The sequence below is a fragment of the Syngnathus floridae genome, chromosome 16 (assembly GCF_059516105.1).
Source record: "Syngnathus floridae isolate MCC-2025c chromosome 16, RoL_Sflo_1.0, whole genome shotgun sequence".
In the NCBI taxonomy this organism is placed as follows: Eukaryota; Metazoa; Chordata; class Actinopteri; order Syngnathiformes; family Syngnathidae; genus Syngnathus; species Syngnathus floridae.
Genome location: NC_142428.1, coordinates 5,743,388 through 5,771,001, shown reverse-complemented (window position 1 = coordinate 5,771,001; position 27,614 = coordinate 5,743,388). Strand labels below are relative to the sequence as shown.

The 27,614-nt window shown below is 40.7% G+C and overlaps 2 long non-coding RNA genes across 11 annotated transcripts in view; one reads left to right on the top strand and one right to left on the bottom strand.

The window, feature by feature from the left end:
- LOC148385285 (uncharacterized) overlaps nucleotides 1-27,614 on the top strand; it is a 194,214-nt gene that overhangs the window by 13,632 nt on the left and 152,968 nt on the right. Inside the window, exon 3 of one of the 10 annotated variants that reach the window (XR_015853073.1) lies at nucleotides 7,720-7,862. The exons of the other annotated variants lie outside the window; for them this stretch is intronic. This is a non-coding gene — a long non-coding RNA (uncharacterized LOC148385285). Of the gene's footprint in view, nucleotides 1-7,719; nucleotides 7,863-27,614 lie in introns of those variants that run through there. 10 annotated transcript variants of the gene reach the window in all.
- Nucleotides 659-27,191, bottom strand: LOC148385289 (uncharacterized). Its single transcript, XR_015853080.1, has 3 exons — nucleotides 27,040-27,191; nucleotides 9,310-9,431; nucleotides 659-1,035 (listed from the first exon to the last, which is right to left on the bottom strand). It is a non-coding gene; the product is annotated as an uncharacterized LOC148385289 (long non-coding RNA).

Genomic DNA, 27,614 nt, shown 5'->3' with positions numbered 1-27,614 from the left:
CAGAGTTATTCTACTGCCATGGCTATTACACTGTATGTGGAAACATATCTTGGTTTACTAGGAGTGAAAGCTCTTTTGCAGTGGATTGTGCTGACATTTAAATACCAGTGTGTTAAATCAATGCTTAAATTGTTAAATCATTTTGAGTATATATATTTTTTTGCACATTATGTAGTTTTATGATGGAATACTTGTGCATGACTTTTCAATGGGAATGTGTCATGGTGTTTTCAAGAGGTCAACCATATGTGGAGGATGTCACGCTGCATGACGACGTGCTTGCATGCAGTGGATGTGTCATGAGTGATGACATCACAAATGTAAATCATTGTGGCATTTTTAAGAGGCTGTAAGGCACTTAAACTTTAATCAATGAATAGTGTGTTTTATATACACTTATAGTTAATGCTAATTTGTGTAAAATGTTTTTGAAAATCATAACTATCTAAACTGCTTATCTTTTACATGCACGTTTTCAAGAATAGGCAGCTAAATGATTTACTTGCTTGATTTATTTCAATTTGATGGGTGGGCAGTTCCTCCAGAGATCCAGCTATGATAAAATCAATTAAACAGTCATTTGCTTTATCGATTTGTTTTTATTGATTTTTTTTTATCCTCATATCTACTATCACAGCAAAAGCAAAAATTAGGCATATTTAAAGTCAACAAAGAGTCAAATATTTTTATATACCGTGTGCCAATGTACGTAATGTTATCAAATTAAATAAATGTTAATGATTAATAATGCAAAGGCAATTTACTGCATTTTGTTGCTTTGATTATTAAGATATCTATGATAAGAAACATTTTTTTCCATGTGAGAGATTCATCACAGGAGATTTATGATAATAGCTGAGTGTAGAGCGAGCCTCATCAGCATCGCAGTGTTGTGAGCTAAGATGCCGTCGGACAGGTGCTACGCTGTGTGCCTCAGCGCCCCCAACAGAGTCCGATGCAGTCATGCTCGCCGGAGATGACATCACCAGGTTACGGCTCATCTGACTCATCCTCCTACGACACACGGCTCACCACCTAGGACAGTGAAAATAGAAAAGAAAAAAAAAAAAGAATTAAATCGCGCTAATCATCCTGCTCTGACGGGTGATGCTTTGCTTCAGTGCATCAATAGCTGTTTTATGTAAAACAAGAGTAAGTAGGTAGTTGGAGAAGAAATAAGCAATTAAAGTTGAATAGTCAAGAATAGGGATAAGGCTATTACACTTTTAGTGTGAGGGGGCTGTGACTCAGTGAAGGTCCATGGCTTCCTTGGACGTAAAGCAATGATGTCTTTAATTACCTTGCATAAAAATCCACCATATAATGCACATCATATGATTGCATTGCAGTGACTGTCTTACGCAAGACAAGAGGAAATATGACGGCAATGTAAATGGATGGGCTCGTTTTTGTCTCTGTAAAATTAATTTTGCAATTCCTACTATATTTTAGTCGAGGCTGAATCAATTTTTGCCATATGGAAACGTAATCTGTCAAGCACATAATAGAAGCTTCCAAAATGGAAGTGAAAGACGGCAACATAAAAATCAAAACCTGAGATGCAGGTAGGATGACTTTAACAGTAATGTGTTTATAAAAAGATGATGACGCCACGTAAAATCACAGTCTGCATTTTATTATTTGATGGTTTCCTGCAGATTTTCTCTCTTGCGAGCACATCTGATAAGTCGGCATTACATCATCCCTTTCCTTCCCGGCAAAGAGCGCCGTGCTGTGATGAGATCACAGCAGCGGCTCCATCACCATCTCATTCCCTTCCTTCCAACCCCGCAGCCACACACACCCACCACTCGTGTCATCCCAGCAGCGCAGTACACAGCCGCAGGACCGAAAAGATCCTTTCTTGACAGTTAGGGAGATGCTGTTTGTCTCTTATAAAATACTCTTCTGCTCGGGTTCATCCATGGGTGAAGCCTCTCCATTTCAGGTGTAACAGGAAGAAAATTTTTAACATACCACCATGTACACACATGCAAACCGATAAGTTACAACACTTCGGTGGTGTTTACAGAATGATCAAAGAGCATACAAATCTTTTTTGGATGAAAAAAAAAATGTTTTCCCCTTCTTTGCTTTTTCAATGACTCAACCTTAGTACAAAGTCTAACTATATGTTTCCCTTTCAATGGCTCAATAGGCATGCAGCATTCTGATGGATGCTAACATTGAAATTTGAGTAGTACAAATCTTCAATGTGCCCCGAAGTCGTAATCACAGAACAACGAACACTCCCCGGTGCACTAATATTTACCTCCAAGTACAAAGGAGGCTGCATTTGTATGGCGCTAATGTAATCCATACTCGGATCAAACAAACTGGTTAACTAATTGCTGCAGAGTGGAGTGTAGGAATAATTTCTTCCAGGGTCAAATTATAGTCCATCCATCCATCCATCCATCCATCCATCCATCCATCCATCCATCCATCCATCCATCCATCCATCCATCCATCCATCCATCCATCCATCCATCCATCCATCCATCCATCCATCCATCCATCCATCCATCCATCCATCCATCCATCCATCCATCCATCCATCCATCCATCCATCCATCCATCCATCCATCCATCCATCCATCCATCCATCGGACACATGTTCAGTTGTCATGATGTCATTGTTGTCATGTGGTTTCTGGACTGGCTGCAGTCACACACTCTACCCTCTGACTGTCCTCCACAAATCCCACCCACTCCCCTCCACCTCCAATCCAGCTTATCGTGTCTTTGACACCATAATGATGACAAAGACTAACCGGTAAACAGCAGCATTCAGCGCCACAGAGGAGCCTTTTATGGCCCAATGAAAGTGAGGGATGAAGCGAGGCCTGTCAGGGAGGAGAGCTCCAGCAAATCAACGCACAACAGCAAACAGTCAGATGGAGGAGTGGAGATGACCGCTATGGCGTCACCGCTGAATTGAAGTGTTTGTCAGTCCATCCGTCAGTGTAATACCGTGCAACAAATCAGCGAAGCCCGTCTAGCTTTGTCCGTGGTCCAGGTCCCGACAGAACAGAAAATGAAAATTAGTTATGAGTAGTCTACAAAAATACATCAGAATATTTATTAATGGAAGTAAACATATCATGTCTTTAATAGTTTTCCTCTTTTCCCAGTGTTAAAAAATGTCTCTCAGTATGATGCATTGCAGTGCTCCAGATACAGTTCTAAACAACCACAATAATAAAATTAAAACTCCGAATAACTTAATTTGAAAAGGAACAACTATTGTACTGAACATTATATTGTACAAGCGTACCAAATGTTGAGCAAGTTACAGACTTTTTGCCATACGGCTGAACTTTCCATTACATTAAGTGTGTTGTGTCAAAACAACACCCTGTTTCAATTCAAGTAATTTAAACGGAAGGTCAAGTCAGATACATTCACGGCACAGAGTCAGATTCTTCGTCCTTGTATACAAGCACTAGGCAGCACTTAATGTAGTTTTGTATTTTGGACAACTTTCTCCTAGAGGTTCTTTTAAAGTCATTTGCCCGACACAACTCGTACAAACCAAATCCCCAGTTGAAAAATAATGTCTGACATGTCAATTTGGTTCACTTAAAGAACCAAAACACTTGTTTAGAGTTGGGAAAACACATTGGCTTTAAAGTCTACATTTGACAAATAGCTCTGAGACGCCTTCCTCCTACAGCATGCACTTATTCATGTTCTACCACATGCTGCGCTTTGACTCTGTTGAATTAGTGCGTTTGCCAATTGAGAGGAGCCTAATTAGCTTTACATTGGCTTTGTGTGACTTTTCGGTACATGCATCAGCCCTGATGTTTTATTAAGCACAAACCTTGGAGACGCGTCAATCAAATGCTAACCCGATTAGAGTGTCACCAGCACTCTAATGGGTACAACTTGAGCAAATTTCTGTTATGTGCAAAGGGAGCTGGGGAGAGGATGACATCATGCAATCAGACTTGCATACACTGTGCTCAATAACACACAAACACACACATACACAGAGCCATTGAATTTCTCCTGTGCATATTGTCTGAGCTGCTATACTATGGTTACACTTAGTTGTTCCCAGCCAACGTTTCTACTATTTTCAGACTATTCCACAAATCCACAAAAATAATAGAAAAGAAATAATTAGCAAACATCACAGTGTTTAGGAGTGATGGGAAAATGAAGCTTCAAATTTGCTTTATGAAACGGTTGTAATTTTTGACTGCTTTAAATGGCACTCTGTGTTCATCTTTGAGCTGCAAGAACTTTATTTCTTAAACCACATTATTAAACCAACAGAGCCATCTAAAAATAAATGGAACAAATTCTGGTTATTGCTCCACAGCTAAAAAAAAAAAAAAATGTGCGAATTATGATATCTTAATTTGCTACTCTCAATGTGGTATTCAGACATAATCTTAATTGTAAAACCGAACTGTTGACCTGTCTAATGTTTCTTCTTCTATAACCAGCTTTATTTTGCCTCCCTAAATGGAGATGAGCAAAATTGCAAAATATTTTATCCTCGAATTCCTTATTTCCTTTGAAGCCTAGCAACATGTCTAAATGAAGGCCATCCAAAAAACTTCAATGGCTTCCTGTTTGCTTGATATTATTTGATGGTCTTTTTCACATGTGGGTCACATTTTAAAGAGGAAAAAACCTTGACCTGAGATTGGCAATGTCTCTGAACAGGATTAGTGATACAGCACATGGGAAGATGGAATATCGAGCAAGATGTTTTAATTCCTTCAAGAGGCTGCATGCTGAGATGCAACTAACAACCCCCTGTCAGCACACACACCCTTGGTGGTTGTGACACAGATGTGTGTGTGTGTATTGCCAAGTGCGAGGGGTGCACTGGGTTATCAATGTTAATCACCAGCCAAGCATATGGTCCTCTATCATCGCTTGATTGATCAATATATTGACACGATCGCACCTGCGCAAGATAAATCAGCCGTGAACATGAGCTAGTTGTTCGCGTCATTCAATATACATGAGAGAAGTGGCTCCCTGCGGTATAACTGAGGACAACCTGAAGGTGATGCAGCACGTAGGAGGAGCCTACATGTGTGTCACACACATGCAACACAACAGACAGCTGTGTGGAAATGCATGTTCCCCTCTGATGACATCACCATCTTTGGAGAGGTAGCTGCATGGACCATTTTCCATAGGCTGTCCTCTGTTGCTGTGGAGAGACCTCCACCAATCCTCTCCCCTCCCACCTTCACTATATGCCAGCGGCGTCATGAATGATCGGTGACATCGCTTCCTCGGGTCGATCCAAAGACAACATTATGTGACTACCCCCCCCAACCCACCCATCGCACCAACAACACACCTCACATTTTCAATGGCTGTGTTTATGGCTATTTATGGCTCACAGTGTGAGCGGAATGATGAGGTCGGGATGTGACATGTGGCAGCACATCATCTAACAGAGATGTTAACAAAACATTGCAGAATAACCTTTTCATCGCCAAATGTGTGAACACAAACAAGGCAGTGGAGAGGTGGAAGCAGTCAGGACACTGTGAATATTGTGTGTATTACATGGACAGTAAATAATGTGGAAATCGTGTCAAAAACAAATACAAGTAGTAATAAAATCATATACCGTATTTTCCGCACTATAAGGCGCACCTAAAAACCTCCAATTGTTTCAAAAGCTGACAGTGCGCCTTATAATCAAGTGCGCCTTATATATGGACCAATATTGAGCCACTACAGCAGGCGTGTCCAAAGTCCAGCCCGTGGGCCAAATGTATATATCTTATATATGGACAAAGTTTTAAAATGGGCCATTCATTGAAGGTGTGCCTTATAATCCGGTGCGCTGTATAAATGGACAAAGTTTTAAAATGGGCCATTCTTTGAAGGTGCGCCTTATAATCCGGTGCGCCTTATAGTGCGGAAAATACGATATATATGTATTGTCGTCTTTTTAGAAGGCACATTTAGTACAGTCCGGTCTAACTGTAGCTTTCTGCTTACTGTCTCTAATTGAATGTACCTTAGCTTACACAGACAAAGAAATGCTGACAAGACTGTGTAATAGTGGCCTTTCTACAGTCCATGCACAATATATGAATTGTGCATGCTATAAATCCTTGGCTGGTTTGCTCGATATCTCTACCTGACACCAGCTGAGGATCTATACCTATTCTGAAATGACCCCCCCACCCCCTACACCCTCAATAGCCATGTCCCTTGGTGGACATTTAAAGAGACGTGGGCAGCTGAATCATTCTTTCTTCAGGGCTTGTAGAGAAGAAGGAGTTGAAGAGGTCAGCGATATGTGATATTTTCTCACTGCTACGACACTCAGGATGTGTCAGAGCCGCGTGTCATGAAATGACAGCGGAAAGAAAGGCAGACCTGGCGCACAAAGGCCACGCTTCACAGGAAAGCCAGGAGATCAATGCACAGGCCGCCGGTGCGCCGCAAAATGCTGCAGCTTGATGTTGAGATTGACCCAGATATGAAAACCCCAAAAGTGGGACAAAAACACAAAACACTACACCTTGCCAAGTACATACTGCATGTGGTGAACCTTGCTATGCCTGTCATGTTGACGAATGAATCTAAGTAGCTGTCAATTAAGTGAAATCCCATCGGTATGGCAAGTCGAATGATGAGGAACCCACAAAGCAAACGCTTAACAAGCCTACCCACTGAGGAGCATGCTGGGCTTCGCACGGGCTATACATCAAACAGACAACATTATCACCCACTCCACCTTTGAAAACTTCTGTGAGATTAATTATCATTAATTAAACAAGTGCAGCATGTTGGACAATGTATCAAATTTGAATTTTGTTCTAATCCATCATCAGTCTGTAGCTAGCAGCGGGGGTCCTGTTTATTACTTTTTGACTTCGCAACATTGTGCCAAATCAGCATTTTTTTATTTAAACATCATTTTTGCGTATTAACTTCCCCATGGGACAACCAATGATTGTCATTGATAAACAATTGAGTTTCAGCCTTTTGTGAAATTTCCACTTCCTTGCACGTAGATGCTAATTCATTTTTAGAGGACTTCTATTGATCGCTGAATGACATCCCGTAACCTTGCTGAATAAGATGTACATGACAATTAATTCTATTCTGTCAAGCATTTTTATAGGTGAATGATCTAATTTCTGACATTCCATCATTTTTTTGGTATTTTCTTTAAAAAAATAATATAACATAACATAAAATAATTTATACTGCAACTAAAAGCAGGTTTCACAATTGTCTTTGTAGATCTACTCAGGCAAAACACATTAAAAACAACCTTAAGAGTTATAAGGTTCATTGAGGGAGTAGCAAAATGACAATCAAAGATTCCAGATGACCTCAGCTCCGAGTCTCCTTTATGCTAAATCATCACTACATGATTGAGAGCAAAGGCAGCGGTGAAAGTCAGTAGGCAAGCCTCATTACCTCAATTAATGGCGGTTCTTATTGCATAAGCAAAACTCTTGTGAGGGTAGAAGTCAATACCTTTGTGGTAGTTATGATAATGGCTTCATCGCTAGTAGACAAGTTTGGATCTTGACATCGAAGGACATCACTGCTGCAGTCCAGCTAATTAAAATGAGTGAGTCTCAACGACGCAATTAAAACAAGTAAAAGTGTGTCGAGGCCTATGTGTGATTTGTATCATTAATTTTCATTACCACTGTTTATTAACCTTACTATCTGCTGTTAGTCGCCACCGTGTGCGTTTTCCTTCTCCAGAATGTTTTCATCACGGGAAATTCCACAAACGGTCCGGGGAGCTGTAAATGTTGTTAATGCGCAGTGCAACCATCAGCCACAGCAAAGTGCACAGCATCAGCGGGCGATCCGATGAAGGAAATATGATGGCTCTTGATTAAATCTGAAATGAAGTGATATTTCATCGCTTCTTATTAATTACAAATGAAGCCTTGTGTCGTATCATTATTGCTTTCCCTTACGACTGAGGCTGTCGTAATCCCCGTTGGTGATATCCGGTAACTTTCCACTTCAGGTGTTGAGTTATTTCGGTAGGCGCCATACATGTGCAAATTGACATTCCCGAGCTTTAAAGCGCTTACTGATGCGAGAGGTGTTTTTTTTTTTTTGGGCTAACGTGACCGATAAGCATGATCCTCAAGATGTTGGCTCCAAGACACAATAGAAAGGGATCCAAAAGATGCTGCTTGCATTAATCAGGCTATAATAACATTAGGCCATTTCCTTTCTATGCATCTGGGAAATAAAAAGGTTGTTCCATGGTGATTGCGATCAAAGCTTAAAGCAGGAATCCGTGTTAAAGATGCAATGGCGGTATGGATAGTGCCTGATAAGGGATTAAGGACATGATTTCTCATTCCACCTCCAAACATTCTTGGAAATGTCAAGAGGGGATGTGGAGAATAAATACCTTTAGCATGGATATATTGTGAGCAATGCCACCGCAGTCACCTGGCCTTAACTTTGATCAGTCATTTTCAAGTAACGAGATTTCTCTGATTTCATTAAAGAGTCATTTCGCACTTGGAAGCCCAAAGCTTTTTTTTTTTTTTTTTGCTGAGAGATCAATGATCTAATCATGTTAGCGTTAAGCCAATTGGCTTGAAAGTCCTTTGTGATATCCCTTTACTGTTTTAATGACTTAGTTGAGATTAAACAGGGGTTTGGATCCAGGGATTAAGGGACACATCTATTGAGGTGGAAAAAGTCTCCTTTTTTTGATGCATAATTTATTGTGACGAAGGACACTCAACACCTACTGGCCAGCGATTAGAATGGCAGCCTCACCACATCAGAAAGCCTTAAAAGAAACCGGAACATTTTTCATATAGGCTGCCATGCTGAAATGAGTATGGTCTGCATACCAACACAAATAATTCTGGCAAAGGATAAATATTTTCAGTCACGTAGTGAAAAGTGAATGTGCATTCATTAAGAAGGATGATTTGGTGACAAGTCTCAAAGGGGATTATGAAATAATTAGGATTCACATGATCAGGATTTTGGCGGCTGATCATCAAGAAAAAAACATATCACTGATTCGATCACAAGATGCAAAACCTCGGATCACTGAATTAATTGGTTCTATGAGCCTATTTGTAACGGTCAAAAACCAAGGTAGCTTTGGCCACTGAAATCAATGGAAATATAATCAATCCATCCCAACCAAAGAAGTAAGACTATGCATGTGTACAACCTTCACTCAAAGTATCTTTAAAGTTGCTGAAGTTAGTTACTAACACACACACACAAAAAAAAAATCAATAACTCTCACTCTATGTTTGGTGAAGATAACAACAACCAAAGGTGGATTTGTGATAAATGACTCACCTCCAGCATTGTTCAAACCATTGATTTGGCAACTGTTGATGAATCATTAACCAGGGACACTTGATGATCTCCCAACTATAGACAGAAAAGCCATTGGTGACCACCGTCTGACTCAGCAGGATCTAATTTGAACGGAAACGTTTGGGTTAGATTGGGAAGTAATTTACTTAAAAATTGTCTTTGCTTTAGTGATTATCTTGTTCTTAGTAAAATTCTTAATAAAATCATTTTTTTTGTTTTGTTTAACCCCATGAGCTCCATGATTGTGATAATCGCTCTCACTTGAGGTTTACGAAAATAACCACAATACGACAATAGTCAGATCTACCATCGAGTTGGAGTAGCTCAGCAACCATGAAGGCTAAATTATAATTTAGAAAACCACAGCTGAACCCTTTCCAGTTACATTCTCTTGCTTATATCCTGATTGCCTTGGCTGTTTTACCAAGAAATACACAAATAAAGCCCTGTTTTTATTTCCACACAGTAGTAAAAGCTCCTCCGGCTGTTCGGTGACGAGCCCGTGAGCGGCAAGAGCTATTTGCTCCTGCTTGAATTTCATGAATAGCAATAACAGTGCTTTGAAAACACATTACCAAAACACAATGAGAGCGTACAATGCTCTTGTAACCTGCAAGGCCATTCGCAAACTCACAACGTTGCATACACATACTTAAAACATTGTTATTCCGTTGAACTGCTGTTTTGCTCGGTCGCAATACCAAATAAGTTCATTTTCCTCTGAGAAAAAAAAATGTATAATTGCAATGCAAATGAGTACTTTCCTCTAGTGATATGTTGTGTTTTGACATTTGTTGCAGGCTTGTTGTTTGTCATTCATACTTATTCTCCGGGATTTGTTGAGTATGTAGTGAACACAATAATGTGATGATAAAATTGTCGTCGTTATACATGAGAAACTAACTCAAATAATTCTGATGATTGCAGTAACATGTGAGATTGTAAACGATTAACCACGATAATTGACTGAACTACACAATTTCCAGGAAATTATTTAATTTAAAATCTATCCAGTAAAATATATTATGTCATGCTGCTTTCTGTGGTGCACAAATAAAAAATAATAACAGCTTTTTACAAGGCAATCATTTTCCCAGAAGTTGTACTTAATTCCACTGCTAGGAAATCATTTGCTTCCGTTTGCAATGATGTCACAAACCTTGAAACATCTGACTCGCTGGATGTTTTGCACTACTTTTCCTCCCATCTTGTACTTCATGTTCGTAGATGAATTGCCCTTCTATTAGCCTGAGGATAGGGAAGCTTTCCTTTTATTGCTTTACCTGGTGCCTGTAAAAGCCACTGGAAGGCTGTCAGTGACAAACGGCTGATTCACCCCAGACTAACTAATCCAATGCAACCAGGAATGAGAGCTTCATCTCCTCCAGATAACCTTCTCTTGTAAAACACTCGTAACACAGTGTCTGGTTGCAGGAGAGGAGTGTCATGACTTCTATTTTGTCAGATTGTTAGGATGAGGGTGAAGTATTAAATCCACATAAATTATACTTATTAAAGGAATATGGAAAAAGCAAGTCACAGACATTTTTATAAAACAGATTCATGAATTCTGTTTCAAAAATTTACAAGGACATAACTTGAAAAAATTGGGAAGTTTGGGGAAAAGTAGCCACTTGCTTCATTGTATTGCCTTCGCTTTGGCCACGGTCGTCATGGTAACGTGCATCATACACCATAAACCAAATGATTTAAACCAGTGTGTGACAATGCATGCTGTAATTCTTTATCCTTTGTGCAATTTTGCCTAAAGAATATTAAAGAGCATAGAACTCATTTAAGAAAAACAAAATCTCCCATAAATGAAATCAATTAAACTACTGATGCCGAAATGTGTTTCCTCAAATAGTGCCTTCTGTTGTGACGCTCCATTAAACACTGTGTTTGTTGTTCACTCAAACAATAGATTCACCCAAAATTGGCAAAGGGATAAAAATTTATAGAATGCTCCACTCTAATAAAGGCCTTAGAAAATTCTCCAGCAAAACAAACGGTCTCCCCCACAGGTTTCTTCCTTCGAGGGAGTTTTTTTTTTCTTGTCTCCTTTGACAAGTGCTTGCTCATGTGCGTACACATATATATATAATATTTAATGTATGAGGTTTGTGGTGCTTGACTTGCTTAATGTGATGCATAACCTTAAGATAACCTCTGTTGCCATTTGCTGCGATATAAATACAATTACCGTATTTTCCGCACTATAAGGCACACCGGATTATAAGGTGCACCTTCAATGAATGGCCCATTTTAAAACTTTGTCCATATATAAGGTGCACCAGATTAAAAGGCGCACCTTCAATGAATGGCCCATTTTAAAACTTCTCCATATATAGGGGGGCCGGACTTTGGACACGTCCGCTGTAGTGGCTCAATATTGGTCCATATATAAGGCGCACCTGATTATAAGGCACACTGTTGGCTTTTGAGAAAATTGGAGGTTTTTAGGTGCTCCTTATAGTGCAGAAATAACGGTAACTAAACACAGTCTCATTGGATGAACAGATGGCTATAATCTACATTGATGGAGAGATGGCTTTTGATACCGTCCGGTATCAAATTCCAGGAACCTGAGTGAGGTACAACGTAAAACAGAAAGGCCCCCTCACGTCTATGGAGGCACGCGTGTGTAACAACTCGGCATGATTAATGATCATATCCCGATTTCCAAATGTCAGCGTCAACTCTGATCAACCGGAATGAGCGCCGCAGCAGTTTGACTCCCTCGCAGTTATTAATCTCCTCTCAGCGACTCATCTCGCGACTCCCCTCGCTCCGTAATGACACCCCCGTGTTAATTGTGACTGTTTATAAAATGGAGCACTGGAGCCAAGCTGCGGCAATCTCGTCGCCGTCGTTTATGGCGTCTCTGCCCCACTAGCTTTGAAAATCAACTATTGATGTTCCTTATTACATTAGGTGAGGCGCTTGATGGCCGTGCACAGCTGCGGGCCGTTTGTATTGCTGTCCTATTGATCTGATTTACATAAATAGAGACTTTGTTGCTGAGCCGACACACTGTGCGTCTGGAAGTGAACTATTGAATAATTGGGCCATTCTCTGACACTTTCATGAGGTAAATCTAAATGCATCCAGTGACAACTAATCTCCATACATACACACACCACAGTCTTTACAAAGGCAATTGAAGTGTGTTTTTCATACAGCTCTGTACTGGATCTCTATTCCTAAAGCCTCTCGTCCAATCGGATTGCTCCGACATCATCTCTCTAATACACATAACCCCTAGAGGTCATATTTGCATGTTAATTGAGAGGATTGCAATGATATTCTGTTATGTATTAAGTGGGATTATAGCATAGTGCGACGTCTATGAAAAAGTTAATTTTGGAAGGCTGGTATTTGAAATGTTTGGTTTTGGAAAATTTCTAAATACATAGCTATATTAAGATTTAAACATTCATCATCATTATTTCTTCTGTCATCCTTCATTTGGCTAATTTGTTTTGCATCATCCTTTTAAATACATAAGCTCTCTGCATAGCGCCACCTCATGGCCATTCACCAGTACTCTTGTCCTAGGAGGCAGCGTTAAGATTGACATCACCTTATTGGGTTCTTATGGTCTAGGGATCTGGGGGCCCATGCAGTGATAAAAATCACCTGCATTTTTTTTCGCCAGAGAAATCCAACAGTAGTTTGAGTCAGTGATGTGGAAACATCAATTAAAACTTGGCAATCATCACAGAATTTGTCATTAGCCCAGAGGTGATGGCTTGAATTCCTGACAAACACACACACATGCGCACACACGTGAAAGGAGCCTGCCGGAATTCTTTAAATGATCTGATCTTCACTTTGGAGGAAATCAGTGCGTTTTTATCAGCTGTCAGAGTCATAGAGATATTTCAGTAGACCGAGCAGGAAATTAGGCTGTTAACTTCCAGCTTTCATCATTTAGTCTCACTATTCTTATACAGATGCTCCCCTCTATCTTCACCCTATGGCTGAACACTTTGTGTCTGTCCTCTCAGAATGCTTCTCTGTTCTCCGGTTTTTGTCCTCTCTTTCCCATCTGTCATACTTTTCCATGATTTGGCTTTAGGGTTCAAGCGCAAAATCAATTTGAAGGAGGTCAGCAGGGGTCAGTGGCTGGACCAGAGCCGGAACAAAAAAAAAATATTACTGATTATCATGCAGACAACATATTGGAGAATCCATGACCTAGAAATATGTATGGAGTCCGCATGATGGTGGATAAGAAACAAATCCCAAGATGTGAGTGAGAAAGGGAAAACAAATTAATTCCAAACTTACAGAATTGGCTGCAGTGTGAAAGTGCAAGGGCACTTTTGATTGACTGTTGAAAGCTCAACACTGACCCGGTGAGATATATTCCAGTCGCCTGAGGCTTTCGCCAGATTTGCGCTTCATAAATGTGTATTTGTGCGTATTTTCACTTGCAGAAACTTTAGAGAAGCTTACAAATACTAAAGTACTACCAAGAAAGCAAAAAGGAAGTAGTTGTGAATTCTTGACAGTTCAAGGCAAGACCTCCATGTGATCGCATTCATATGCTGCGACCCCATACCGTGAGTACTGAATGATTTATCCAGCATATGACTTGAACTGTATTGAACTGAACCATCACACAGATTGATCTAGGCTCTTTGAACTATGCTTCAATAAAGATCCTGTTGGACATTTCCTGCTTGAACTGCATCGTTTGCTATAAGTTAACTAGGAATTAGACAAATTATGATCCAGGAGCTTGAGATGGACCACTCAAATGTCTAATGTCCCCTAGTGACCCTAAAAAGCCCACACCCCTTCAGAATAACATGTTTATCTTGGATCACTTTTAGAATATGCTCGTTTTGCCTCAGCGACCCTGCCGGGGAAAACAATGCAGCCACTGTTGGGTATAAAGGACAAAGGTCATATTTTCCAGACAGCCTGCAAAGAACCATGACCCCGGTTTCCCCACTTAAAGTAAGCGTGTCTTCAGTTGTGGAACTCTGGGGTCCCACACGGTGTGAGACATCAATGCAAGGGGAAGGCGCAAATGACAAGGAAAGGCCTGAACTATGTCTGTGCTCTCTAACCTGCCACTGAGTTTTAGAGGTCTTGGCCTGTCTTCCAGTGGATGTGACAAGCCACCAGAGATGCTGCCTTTTGGGCTTGTCACACACAACATATTATTCCACCGTGACAACCTGTCAGCTAAGACTTGCAAAGTATCAGTTTTCGGTAAAGCAACTTTTTTCTGTTTTTACTGCGAATTGAATGGAGGCTGATGTGAGAATACAGCATTGGTTAGCTAATTTTGAAGGTAGAGTAATTGCTATAAGATGGAGACTCTGATAATTGTTAGTATATCCTCAGGGATCAATAAATTATCCAACTAAATGGAAGCTTGGATTATTTTTCGCTAACATGAAGGCAAGTATAATTGTTTTTGCGAGCTAAAATGGAGGCTCCAACTATAGCTTGTGAGGCTATGGTAATTGCTATAAATTCCTTTGGGATAAATAAATTATTTACCTAAATGGAAGCAAGCGTTATATTGTTGCAAATGATGGAGTATAAGGTCGTGGTAGCTAAAATGAGGCTCGATCTACCCTGATCATTAAGGTCCTCCATTTTTTCTGAACCTGCTGCTAAATATTCTGACCGAAATATTTGGGTATCAAGAGCAAACATTTTTTTAATCTTTATTATGCCCTGTCTGACATTTATACATGCAACCTTTCAACCCAAGAATCATTTCCCAAAAAGCTGATAAGGGAACATATTAAATCACAGGTGTCAAACTCAAGGCCCGGGGGCCAGATACGGCCAACCTCATCATTTTATGTGGCCCGCGGAGATAAATTGTGCATCAAATTCGTGTGTCATTACTACAATTGCAAATTGTCTTCACTTTTAATATCTTTTTTTAAAATATTTGACCAGTTTTTACTCATCTGATTTGAAAATGAGTTATTTGTCAGTTTTTGTTGCTTTTACTGTATATGATATGAGGTGCTCATATATTTATTTGGGTTGACAGTCATAATGGCCCTCCGAAAGAAGCTATGACTACATTGCAGCCTGCGAAAAAAATGAGTTTGACACCCCTGTATTAAATGATTGAAGGAAATAGTAGCCGTGAAAACCAGAATATAAGTATCCTCCATCTTGCCACACACTCACTGACCTCACCACCTATGTTCATTCCTGCGGGACATGCCAACATTCCACTTTCCATAGACAAAGTGCGGTGGCAGCCAGGTGACTTAGATATCTTTTTTCTTACGCGCTCAGCACATCTTTATCCCACAGGCTTGAATGTACAAATAGATTTCAAATTAGAGCCTGTGCTTTAATTTTCTAATGCACTGACCCGTTCTACAGTGGCGTAATAGCAAGTCCCTGTGTGACAATTAAAATAAATCATGTCTGAACAGAATTCGCTATATGTATTCATGCCTCATCAGTAACTGAATTGACGGGAATGATTTATCCCAGGGAACTTAAATACCAATGCCCACATGGCGTAGTGCTAGCACACTCCACTTTCACACTTTTCAGCACCCCTGTTGTGTGTAATGAAATTGACGCGTTCGTGATGAATGAATGGATGTGGGTAGAAGGACATCACTTGTGTCTGAATACGCTGAACCTTGTCAAGAACTAAAAGGAATGCGTCCAAGCACAACTTATTTGAAGTTTAATATCGGGTTGTGTGGACTTTTATTTGCTTCAGCTGTTTTAGGGAAAAACTTCTCGGGAAAAGTAATGAGCCTTTTGTGAACTGCAGTAAACTATCAGAAGGGGAAAAAAAAAAGGGTTGATATCTTCTGCTGTCGTCGTGTTTTAATGAATGATGGCTATTTGTCAAAACGATCTTTGCTGGAAAAAAAGGTGACATACTTTGAAGTTTGAATGTCATTAGAATGCGGTTCGTCGCCAGCTATCAACATGATCCGACTTGCATTCTGAAATCATTCACCCTTTTCATGACTTGGGACATCCCCAACCTCGGCTTCATCCTCATCAAGCCTTGCTTTCTCTGCTTTTTTTTTTTTTTTTTTTTTTATTAATCCCGTCTCATTTGAAATTTCAAAACCATCAATGGGAATTATTCAAATCCCCGAGGTATGAAATAGCTGTGAGGGAGCTACGGAAGACACTCATTAACCTCAAATAGAGAGGAGCCCACAGTAAATCTCGATGAATCCTCCCCGTCGTGGAAATCTGATTAGTTACGGTGGCTGTACTTAATCTAAGTTGAAGGTAGAAGTTAATTCAGTCCACTGTATGCCAAGTAATTTACTGCGTTGTTTTCTTCAACAGCTTTTAAAATATATATTCTATGAGAAATTCTATGATGAGGTTTTTCTGCAGCGACTTGGTATATATTTTTAAAAACGCCTTCTAAGGTTTATGTTTATAAATTTAGTAGCCAGCTGTGCAGTAATAAATACATGCAAAATATACAATAGTTGATTTAAAAAAAAAAAAAAAAAAAGTTCTTCTTGACTGTGTTCATACTGGCACCAATGGCAGCAACAAAACAATCATAAATCACATGTGACGTCTTTGTTATGTTACAGTTAAGCCTTAAATCTCGAACAATTGTAAGGGAAGCACTGATTCCTTAAATTTAGAATCTTAAGAGGATACTTATGGATTTGCTCACCGGAATCATGTGTCTTGTTCAGAAGGTTTTGCAGATTACATCACGACTATGATGTTTTCATTGTGTAAAGAATCTTTGGGAAAGAAGGTGGCTGTCTGAATTGTTCTCATTAGAAATATTTGAAATAGAACTAATCCATTTTAAAGCTTGAATTATAAAAGCACAGTATTAACAATTTAGCATAATCTCAAAATGTTTTGAACTTCAGCTTCCAAGTGAGTATTGCAATGAGAAAATTAATGGAATATTTTTTAAACGATATATATTTTGTCATATGGCTGGACAGCAGAATTCCCACACAAACTAAAATTTGCTATTTTCAGGAGAGTCACATCACATCGAAATTAGATCGACAGCTGCTACGATACATGATTCCACAATTAGTCGTCTAATATGTCCCATTAATGCCAATGCGCCCTCACAGGAGGTGTTCTGCCTTATTTCCCAGAAAACATAGCCTACGTCTGGTGCCGCCGCCATTCCCTTCCATGCAGATGTCAATTAAAGCGTTGGCGGAGCGCGCACATCTGCCGGTGTGATATCTCCACCGAAGCATAAATAGCAACCATTAGTTGGCAAGCTCAATCTTTCCCATCATTTCTAGTATGCAGCAATTAAAGCAACACTGTTATCTTCTGCATTATCTGGATGCTAGATAATCCAGGTCACATGACCTCAGCATGTCTACAGTCAAGGGGAGGGATTTCTTCCTCGGATGTGTTATTCGCTACAGAGCGGCTTCTCTACTGTTGTCTTGAGAACATCTTGTTATCACATCTTGTGCTCGACCACCTGCTGAGTTCACAGAGCTATCAGCATCCCTCGTGACCTGCGTTTGCCTCTGTGTGCCTCTGCTGGAGACCTTGGATATGTTAAACACCCCCATACTGACACCCCCAGTTCCTTACACACGACTCCCTCTGAAAATAGTTCATCGGGAGCACTCATTTGTACACACGCACGCCCCCGAACAAAGTTTCCTACGAACGCGGCCTACCTACTGTGAGTTTGTATTGACTTGTCGCGGGGCTGCGGCAGATCACAAGCTGTTTGTCGGAAACAAGGCGCCTCTCTCCAAAAGCAACACGCTCTAAGTGTTTGGATTACAGCGGTATACATTTGTATAACGCCTGCGATAATGGGATAAAGCGGCTTCCGTGTGCAAAATCTGTATGGAGAATGGATTATTCCAAAGCTCTGCCTATGGGATGCTGAACCCAGGAGTTATCACAAGCAGTCAGCATCTCAAGTGTGTGCATTGCCTCAGAAAAGCGCTTGTGATGCCACGTTTCATGTCTGAGTTCAATTCTCTGAGGAGAAAAAAAAATGGTCAGGGTAGGCCGCCGGTTTTTCGTCCGTAATTACAAAAGAGTTACTCCTTGTTCTATTTCAAATTTGCATTTGCTTTACATTAGGTTCGCGTACAGGGCTCGGATTTATTTATCGTTATCTCACCCATGATAGAGGAACCGGCTTAACTTGTTTATGTGTTTCTCTTGATAGCCATTATAGAGGAAAATTAGCCTTTCCGTGCATACAAAAGCAATTACCAGCAATTTCTACACATTTTATCCAAACATGTCACCAATTAGAGGGCCATTTCGGGGGTGACTGATAAGACCAATAGCTCTCACATTGAACATCAGAGGTGTGGACAGACAGCACGTCCCACTCTATTTTTTTTTTAATTTGCATCTCTGTCCCAAACACGAGCGCAGCTAATTTCACCCTCAGTAAGGGTGCAATGGTGGAAAACAAATAAAACTGAACTGATAATATTGCCTTGATGCTAACATGGCAGCTACGGTGTCAGGTAAGCAGGACGTTCAGTGTCTCCAGCTTGGATTGTTTTCATGTTCGTGTTGATTGTGGTAGTTTATTATTGTGGACTTTAGAAGTACCAAGGCTACACAGAAAAAGGAAAATCAGCTATTTGTGACTTTATGTAAAGGAATAAAATATGATAACTGCTGTTATTTTTGTATTTAGTAATGAGCCTATGTAGTTCTCCGACACAGATATTTGCATTTAATCATTTTGAAACATTTTTTTTTTTAGTAAATCCTGACATTACTCGTCATAATTTATTGTGTCCCCAATACGCCTTTGTATATTACAAAGTTTCCGGAACACCTTAATTTGATTTACCCGAACATGAATGATGTCAATTCTCTCATTTCTTTATTGACTCTAATGGTTTTATGCAAGTATTTGCCCTTCCTTTCCGAGTCCTGTTATAAATCTCGGATGACATCTTTGAATCTGTCCTTTCATTAGTCCAAACAAGCTTATCTGCTTAAAGTCTTTGGCTTAGACCCCATTCTCACTGAGAAATGACTCACCTCCATATTGCTTGCTTATTCACTCCCAGCAACAATTACGTCACCCCTGTGACTGGCTCGTAGAGATTACAGACTTATTTGTGCAAATCCTCTTTTTACATGACAGCAAATGCTCCGCCAGAGGTCTGTGGATGAGACTCGGAGGAGACAGTCAAAGAACAATGATTCGGGGGACTTTGCAGGAACTCAACTTTAGAGTAGGAGTCAGAGCGTGATTGATTATGAAGATGCTGACATCATACAACTGTACTTTGGTCAGCAGTCAGGAAAATCAGAAGGAAAACAAAAGACAGATTAAAGCTCGGCATCATTTAAGGAGGATTTACGCCGCAGATCTGATTTGGATCTGAAGATATCGGATTTCTTGCATTTCTTTCAACTTACATTATCTCAATCCAAACAGTAAGAATCTGAGAAGCACAAAATAACCTCTCGTACTTCCATATTGTTGTTTGTTTGCACACAGTGTGCAGATGTTGTTCACAACACAAAACATACTTGGGATTAAAAAACAAGATTAAAGATGATCTCATCCAGTCCAGCCTGTCAGGGCTACTGTATTGCACAAGGCCCATGATTCTGCCATTCATTTATTTGGGGCGCCATATATACTTGGGAGGAATGGTGCAGGATTGCGAACTCAATCACGGCACTCGGGGGTGTCAGCGCACAGGGCGCACCCCGTGAATCACACACTGAAAGGCTATCACCCAAACCTCCAAGGTCCACTGCCAACTCATCAGTCATCGCCGAGCACATCGGGCCGCCGACTGATCAGGCATGCACACTCTCGGGCCACCGGGGACGTTCGCAAACGGAGGGCCAAGCCCCCCCTCGTTCTCTGTCCACACCAATATACGTATTCCAAGGTCTGACTGTGACTTTGCCTTTCAAAATTCTGTCACTCTTTCCAGATTGTGTATTAAAGTGAAGGCCACACTAGCGTGTTTTGTCACATTGGCTGCCTGCTCAAGATGGATTTTCATACTTTTTATTTATGGCTGTGATGTTTAAAGGTAGCAGCATACTTCAGTGTTTGTCAAATAGCTAAGCCCTTGTTACTGAGTATGCTGGTGGGGTGGGGGGGGTTGTAGTTGGATTTACTTTACAATATGTCTCATAATAAAAGTTATGTATAAAAATTCTTCGACTATCACCACACCTGCTGCTCCTCTCCAAACTGCCCCTTGTAGCTGGGGTACCCAGCAAATGGTAATGTAAAAAAAAAACAGATTTAGCGATTCTCCTCGTTAGTTGCAGCCCTATGTGTAGATAACTAAATGGGCAGACAGGTACCGTAATTTCTGTACCATAAGCCACAGCCAAAAATAAGACGCACCAGCTAAAATTAGGTGGAAATACTGTTTTGTTCATATATAAGCCCCACTGGACTATAAGCCGCAGGGTTCAAAGCTTTTGCAAAAAGTACCGACATATAGTCTGGGAAATACGGTGTATAAATGGTCATTTGTAAAGAAAAATAATAGAACAACCACTAATGTCACAGTAATTGAATTGTGTATGTTTGTTTATATACCGTATACATCATATTATTTTGATAGTTTTATTTTTTATGCTCCAACATAGTTGATATATAATTCAGCTGGTTCTTGTTATGAAGGTGTCTATTTCCTGGGCCAGGACTGAAAGTTCTGCAAAGCAGGTTCCTGCTATCTTAAATATCGACATTCCATTTTCCTTTTAGAGCATAATTTTACAAGCACTTGGCTGGTAGGTTTCCCCCAGCATTTGTCCAACATGATGTGAGCAATGCGGCCAAAAAGACAGAAACGCATAAATGAGTGCCAAGAGGCGTGTGCGACATGAGGGATAATGCAAATTTGCATGATTACGTGGACAGATGAGTGATTTACCTGCGCTTGGGCGTGACAGCCATTTGACATGAAAGATGCATGAGGTGGCGACGTGATCCCGTGTTCCCCGTCAACGTGGCTCCCCTGTACTTGCTGTGGAACCACTGTTAGTGTTTGCCCCTATTTTTCATTTTTTCAGGTTTAAAGAACAATTTGTGACCCGTCCAGAATATAATCTGCCTTTTGCCCAATACAATAATAGAATCGGCTCCATTCCAGCTGACCTAAGCTCACCGGGGGCTCGCTCGTAGTCTCGCCCTATAAGTACAAATTTGAAACATAATTAGTTGAACAGTCCCATTGTTTGTTTAAGTTACATAGGCCAGCACTCCTGATTCTGAAGGCCTTGGCAGATTCGATTGACATGGCAGAATAAAAAGGCTGAAATTTAATTGGACACACAAATGGACTGAAAGCTGTGCGGCCAAGAGGAATATTACAAAATGAAGAGAATAGACTGTTGGGAATTAATTAATGCAATTCCATCTAAGAATATCGCCTATATATGTAGGTCACTGCTTCTGATAACGTTTAGGTCGACAGAGAAGGCCTTGCTGGCGAAACCCGACTATCATATCGGCCCATGATGCTTGGAACTTAATCGTAAATGGTACCTCGTGGTACCTACTTTTGTCAACGGAATGGAGTAGCGTCATCTTGAACCAAGGAATACAAAACGGAATACGTCATGAAAAGAGGGCCAACATTCTCCAAGCTTCTCTTAAGTTTTCCAATTAGACTTTTCAAAGTATTATCTGTCAAATTCACTTGCTCCATTGGCCCAGCGCACGAGATACACCGCATCTCTTTTGCTACGCACATTTGGCAAAATCACGCCCAGACTATTAGAAAATAAATGCTATGGCGTTATCCTTCTCCTCAGTCTGATACACCTGTTGGCCAAGCAATCTAACTAAAGCAAACATTATAATAATCCATTAACATAATGTTTGGATTAAAAATAAAAATAGAGAGGATGGAGATAGATTTTTTTTAAATGTAAGAAGGAGTCAGCGAGTTGTTGGTTTGGGAGAAGAAATATTTGATTAATCTTCTTAACACGTTTCATGTGCAGACTCTTTGAGTTAATTTCAAGGACCATGCCTAAAGCAGATTACCTCCCCATGCTCCTGCACATTTGCTCATGAGTGATTTTGTTTATTCATGTTTTATATTATAATGCTCCTCCTGCCGTCTGCTCGCCACGGAACCACCAGCAAAAAATGCAATTTATTTCCTGCTTGTGCACATGATGGAGACAGCTGATAATGTCACCAGAAAATATGAAGACTGCTGGGACGGGACCAAGGAGCATACTATTTATGTATAAAATGTTTTGTGCTATTTAAACCAACTCCAATGACACAGATATAGTCTCGGAAAGTTACCCAGGTTGTCGTTTCTAAGCAGAACTTGTGCGTCTGTTTATTATGGTTTTGATTTACAAACAGTATGCACCATCTCCCTGTAGATCTAAATTGACGTGTAATTACAGAGGGTTCATACAAAGGTCAAAAAGGTGATCAAGTTCGCGGACATTGTGCATAGCAGCAATCACACTTAGAATCAGAAGCTTTTATGACTCTTGCACCTCCCGAGTATGAAACACCACCGACGCTGCAATGTTGTGACATATATGACACAGCCTGCTCATATATCACCGTCTCTATCTTCAATCCTGCTAATATGGATTTATATGCCATGCTGACAGTGATAGGACGGCTGACGTAATTGTTTACACGTCGAGGAGGGTGATGACGACCCTCTTTGCCCAGCCCGATTTATGGCCGGCGGGTGCCCATCCTCACTGCTGGTATGGTGTGTCCTTGCTTTATTGATCCCGCTCCTCACAAGTTCACAACTTCCGTGTTTCTGACGCTTTGACAGGAAAGAGATTTAGCGAAGGGATGAGGTCAGACAGAAGGAGGATGGATGGAGTGTATACAACGTAGGTAGTCTCGGATGAAATGGTGATGAAAATGGTAGAGCAAGCAAATGGACAGAATGAGAGGGATTTCATCTTTTCACCTTTTGCTCTTCACACTTTTAAATCCCTTCTAACACTCCCTCAAGCGCTTTGGCCGCGTAAGAACAAGCATCTACAAAGATGATGTCCACTATATTTGAAGAGATCCTTCCATCATGGTAGTTCTTCAAATCTAGGAGACTTTGAATGTCCTTGGGGGATTTACACTAGAGACACATATGCTCACAAAACCCACAGGGAGGGTGAAAAAGGCAACCAAGACCAGGACACGTGTTCAACCTGCCAGCCCTTAAGGGAGGATAAAACCGAGGCTTTGCGATGTTTATGTCAACCTGTTGTGCAGCCTAATTGGCTTGGTAATCAGTACAGTAAACCAGTACATCCTCTTTCTATTTATGTGATGCTCAAACACTTTTGTCCTGTGGTCATGTACACTATTTATTGTTAATAACGTGACGGCTTCCTCCTCTGCCGGTGCGCTGTTGGATCGCTCATTAGAGGCATGCGAGGAGCCGCCGCATCTTGTTGTAAATCCTTTTTAACTCAGCCACACTCTGATAAAAATTTGCATATGATAAGATATCACAGTGCGAAGATTCAATTATTTTTCGTATATATATTTTTTAAAGCAGATCCCAATGAAGCAAGATATACCAGATTAAACGTGATTATTTTTGTTTGTATTTATAATATTTGGTACTGGGCCTAATGTGTGTAAAGAAATATAATTGTCTCAATCAAACCAAGTCTATTCAGTAAAATCAAAGCACAGTGATCCAGTGAAGATAAATATAAATATATCCGCTCGTGTGGATACTATTCGACAATTACACTGTTGTATTTTTTCACCTGATGGGATGACTCCAGAGGACATACTATCACTCATTTTAGGTGTGCATGATCCAAAACTAAAACGGGTCACCAAATTACCCCGACGTTTGTGTGTACCTGCCCAATTATGATTGATCTCTGCAAGAGAAAACAAAGTGGTGCATTTTATTTGCATGTTAAAAGCCACTCAGTCTCCTCACTCCCCCCCCCCCCTCCCCTCCCTGCCATAATTATCTCCAATGTGAAATGCTATTTAGGTATTCATAATTTATTTTCTGTGAGGGGACGGCACAATAGACAAGCTTGGAACATTCTGCCAAGCCTGTCTTTTTTTTTTTTTTTTGGGGATAATTGAAAATCTGATTTGCATGAAGGGAAAATCAAACACTCATTTCCATACATGAGATTATTAGAAGATAACTGCCCGTGTTTGTTGTTCCATATTCGATCCGAGCTTTCGCACATAATTGCTAAACACCACAAATAGGTCTAAAGTGGAATTCGCCGAGCAACTGGATGTTGTCATATCTGCCCCCAGAAAGTTTCTCTGTGCAATCAGGCGTATTTGTTTTGGTTGCACAGCCGCTGATTTCCAAATTAGGAGCCCGAAAAAAAATTCATAGCTTCCAAGCTGGGTACCGGCCAACTTCATAGACTGCAATTGCAGCCCAGCAGGACGTTGTAGCGGGAAGCAGATACACAACTCCGACGATGCCAGTGGAAGCTAGTGATCTTTTTTCCTATGTTGTGTACATGAGAGATCAGAGGTGTCCTGTTTCACCTCTGACAAAACAACCCATATATTCTGTCTACCCCACCCTCTCTTACCAACACATCCACAAATGTCTATTCCAGAAGGACACCATTAAAGATGGAGCCTCAGCTTCCCATTTCTGACTTGAAGCTCATTAATGCAGCTTCCAACATGGGTGGACACCAGGAGATTTCCTACAACGCCCACACCCACCGACCCTTAATGTTTCCTCCCTTTAACACCATCCCCAAAAGGAAAACATGATTAATGAGATTTATTTAGCAAGTAAAATTGGCCTGAGTATTCCTGGTCATGACTTCTAGTACACAGATGACACTTTTCAGTCCCAAACATTATTAATCAATTGAGACGCAGTAATCTGTTTTCCAATGTGAATGTTTTTTTAAATATCTCCTCGGGGAGTTGCTGTTGATCAAACATGTTGCACACTTACTCACAGACTGTGGAAATTAACACTGTAGTGATTGCTTACTTAATGTACTATCCATTTTCAAATATGAAAGCTGCACTGCATGCACCAAGTGGGATGTCAAATGTTTTTGCTAATGATTGGGTTAAATGAGAAACTGGATGATGATGAAATTAAAGGGTGGGGGTTGGGGGGGAGTAATGATCAGTCACTGTTCTTGAAAGAAATAAGGGTTTCTCCTTAGGGTGTGGTTTTGCTGTTCCCAAAGCAGCAATTTTATCAGAACTGGACAGAATTATGCTCATTTAAATGACCAATAGTAGAATCCAGAACCCCGCAGTCTTTTTTTTCCCTCAAAGCTAAATCCAATATAAAAACACACCAATTGGCCGCACACTCACTGTACACAAGATGTGCTTCCCCAGCCGAGCAAGTGACGACCTCTATCGAATAGCCGGGAAAGGACAACTGTCAAATTAAATGACATGAGGTATATTTTATTTCTCTGTGTGCTATGTATTTTCGTCTGGGGCTCCGGCGCAGGTAATTGAAAAGCATTGCTCAGCGTAGCGTATGCACTCAGACACGCGATGAGGCCACCATTATGGTTCGGCATGGCCTGCAGGGATGAAGGGATGGAAGGAAGGATAGAAGGAGCTGTGTGCCATGATAGAAATTTAGATTAACTGAGACCCTCACACTTGGCTCAATGTCAGCTCAGGGAATGGAAAAGCATGTTATCAAACTTCACATACAAACGGGACAAAATTGCTCCTATTTTTACTAGCTGTACTCTTATAAATGATTACCAATTTAATTACAGCAGTTTATGATTGCTTATAGTACACTAGCACTTAAAAAGATTCTCTTTCTTATGGCCTTGTGCGCCGTAAATGGGCAGCGAGCGTGAATACTCAGTTCCTCATGTAATAAGCATATAATTAAACCCCTCTGACAATTACATCATGCATTATCAGCCTAAGCCAGATCCATTACTCCTCTTCGATCGATGGCTCGGCCACAATCGGCCTCCTACTCTGACCACACCGGGGACCGGCAGCCAGGCAGCTGCAGGCATCTTTGCTATATTGCAGCCCCGGTAAGTGCTGTTAGTGACATCCAACACCGAGGATACTTAGCGCTAGGTATCGAAGGAAGGAGGAAGTGGGAATTAGTCCTGATGAGAATGGTGAGGAGGCGGCAGAGAGTGCATGGTGAGTCATGCTCTGGAGCCTGCAGCGTCATAGAATGCCAATAATAAAATCAGAAAAAAAAAACAGCGACTTATATTGTGCAGATATATTAAATCTTAAAGCTACACCAGAGACACGTTTTGAGCTGCATGAGCTCATTTGCTAGAGCTCAATGAATGTGAGATATTGCATCAATTAGATGCGTGACGACATTCGCACCAGTATGTTGTGTGATGCACAAAATGCCCGCTTTCAACACGACAGGGTGGGAGAAGTGAGTGTGAGTGTCAAACTTCACACCTGACATAATCTGACACGTCAGAAATTCATACGAGTTAGGAAGTGCTGTCCACTTGGTAACCATGTGATAACCATTTCTAATTTTATATTGAAAGTCCAGAACATATTTTTGCTAGCAAAAACAAACTTATATTCCCTTGGTTCCTTGTGCTAATATTTCACAAAACATACCATACTTCAGAATTAACAATCTGGCAGCAGAGAATGGAATCGAGCCAATATTTAAACGTGTCAGCCATCTCGGAATCGGCCTAGAAAAAGCGTATTCCCAGTTTTAGTGTAAGCATTGAGGAATTGGGTTGTTTATGTAAAAAAAAAAAAAAATGGAGAATGCTCACCTTCAAAAAAGAATCATTAGTATCTCATCGTCTATGGTTTTATTGGCAGCAAGAAGCATATGCATGCCATCTGCCAGTGTGGTGTGAGAGGCGTATGAGATTATAATTTTTCTGCCAAATCCCCGACTGCCTGTCAGAGAGGTCTGAGCGGAGCGACCACAGGCCCTGCAAATAGATTAAATCAGCCCAACCTCTTTCTGGCTCCATCTGCTTTCCCCCTCGTTCTCACTGGCCGCCTCTCACCCTGCCCTCTATTCATCTATTCCCCTACTCATCCATCCATTTCATCTTTTTTCACCCCCCCTCCCTTATACCCTTCTGCTCCGGCTCCTGCTCCTTTTCACCAAAATTATTACATTACACATCCAGGGAACATCCATTAGCTGGGAACATATTCGGTTGTCCAACCACCCCCCTTTTCAGTCCCCCCCACTCCTCCACCACCTCTTTTTCTTTTCTCTTTTTGCAGGAATCGGCCATGGCAATGTTATTTCAGATTATACAGCTGTTAAAGCTCATTCGGAGCGAACAACGGGAGACCGGAAGCGGTGAACCCTTCACAGAGGGAGACGAGT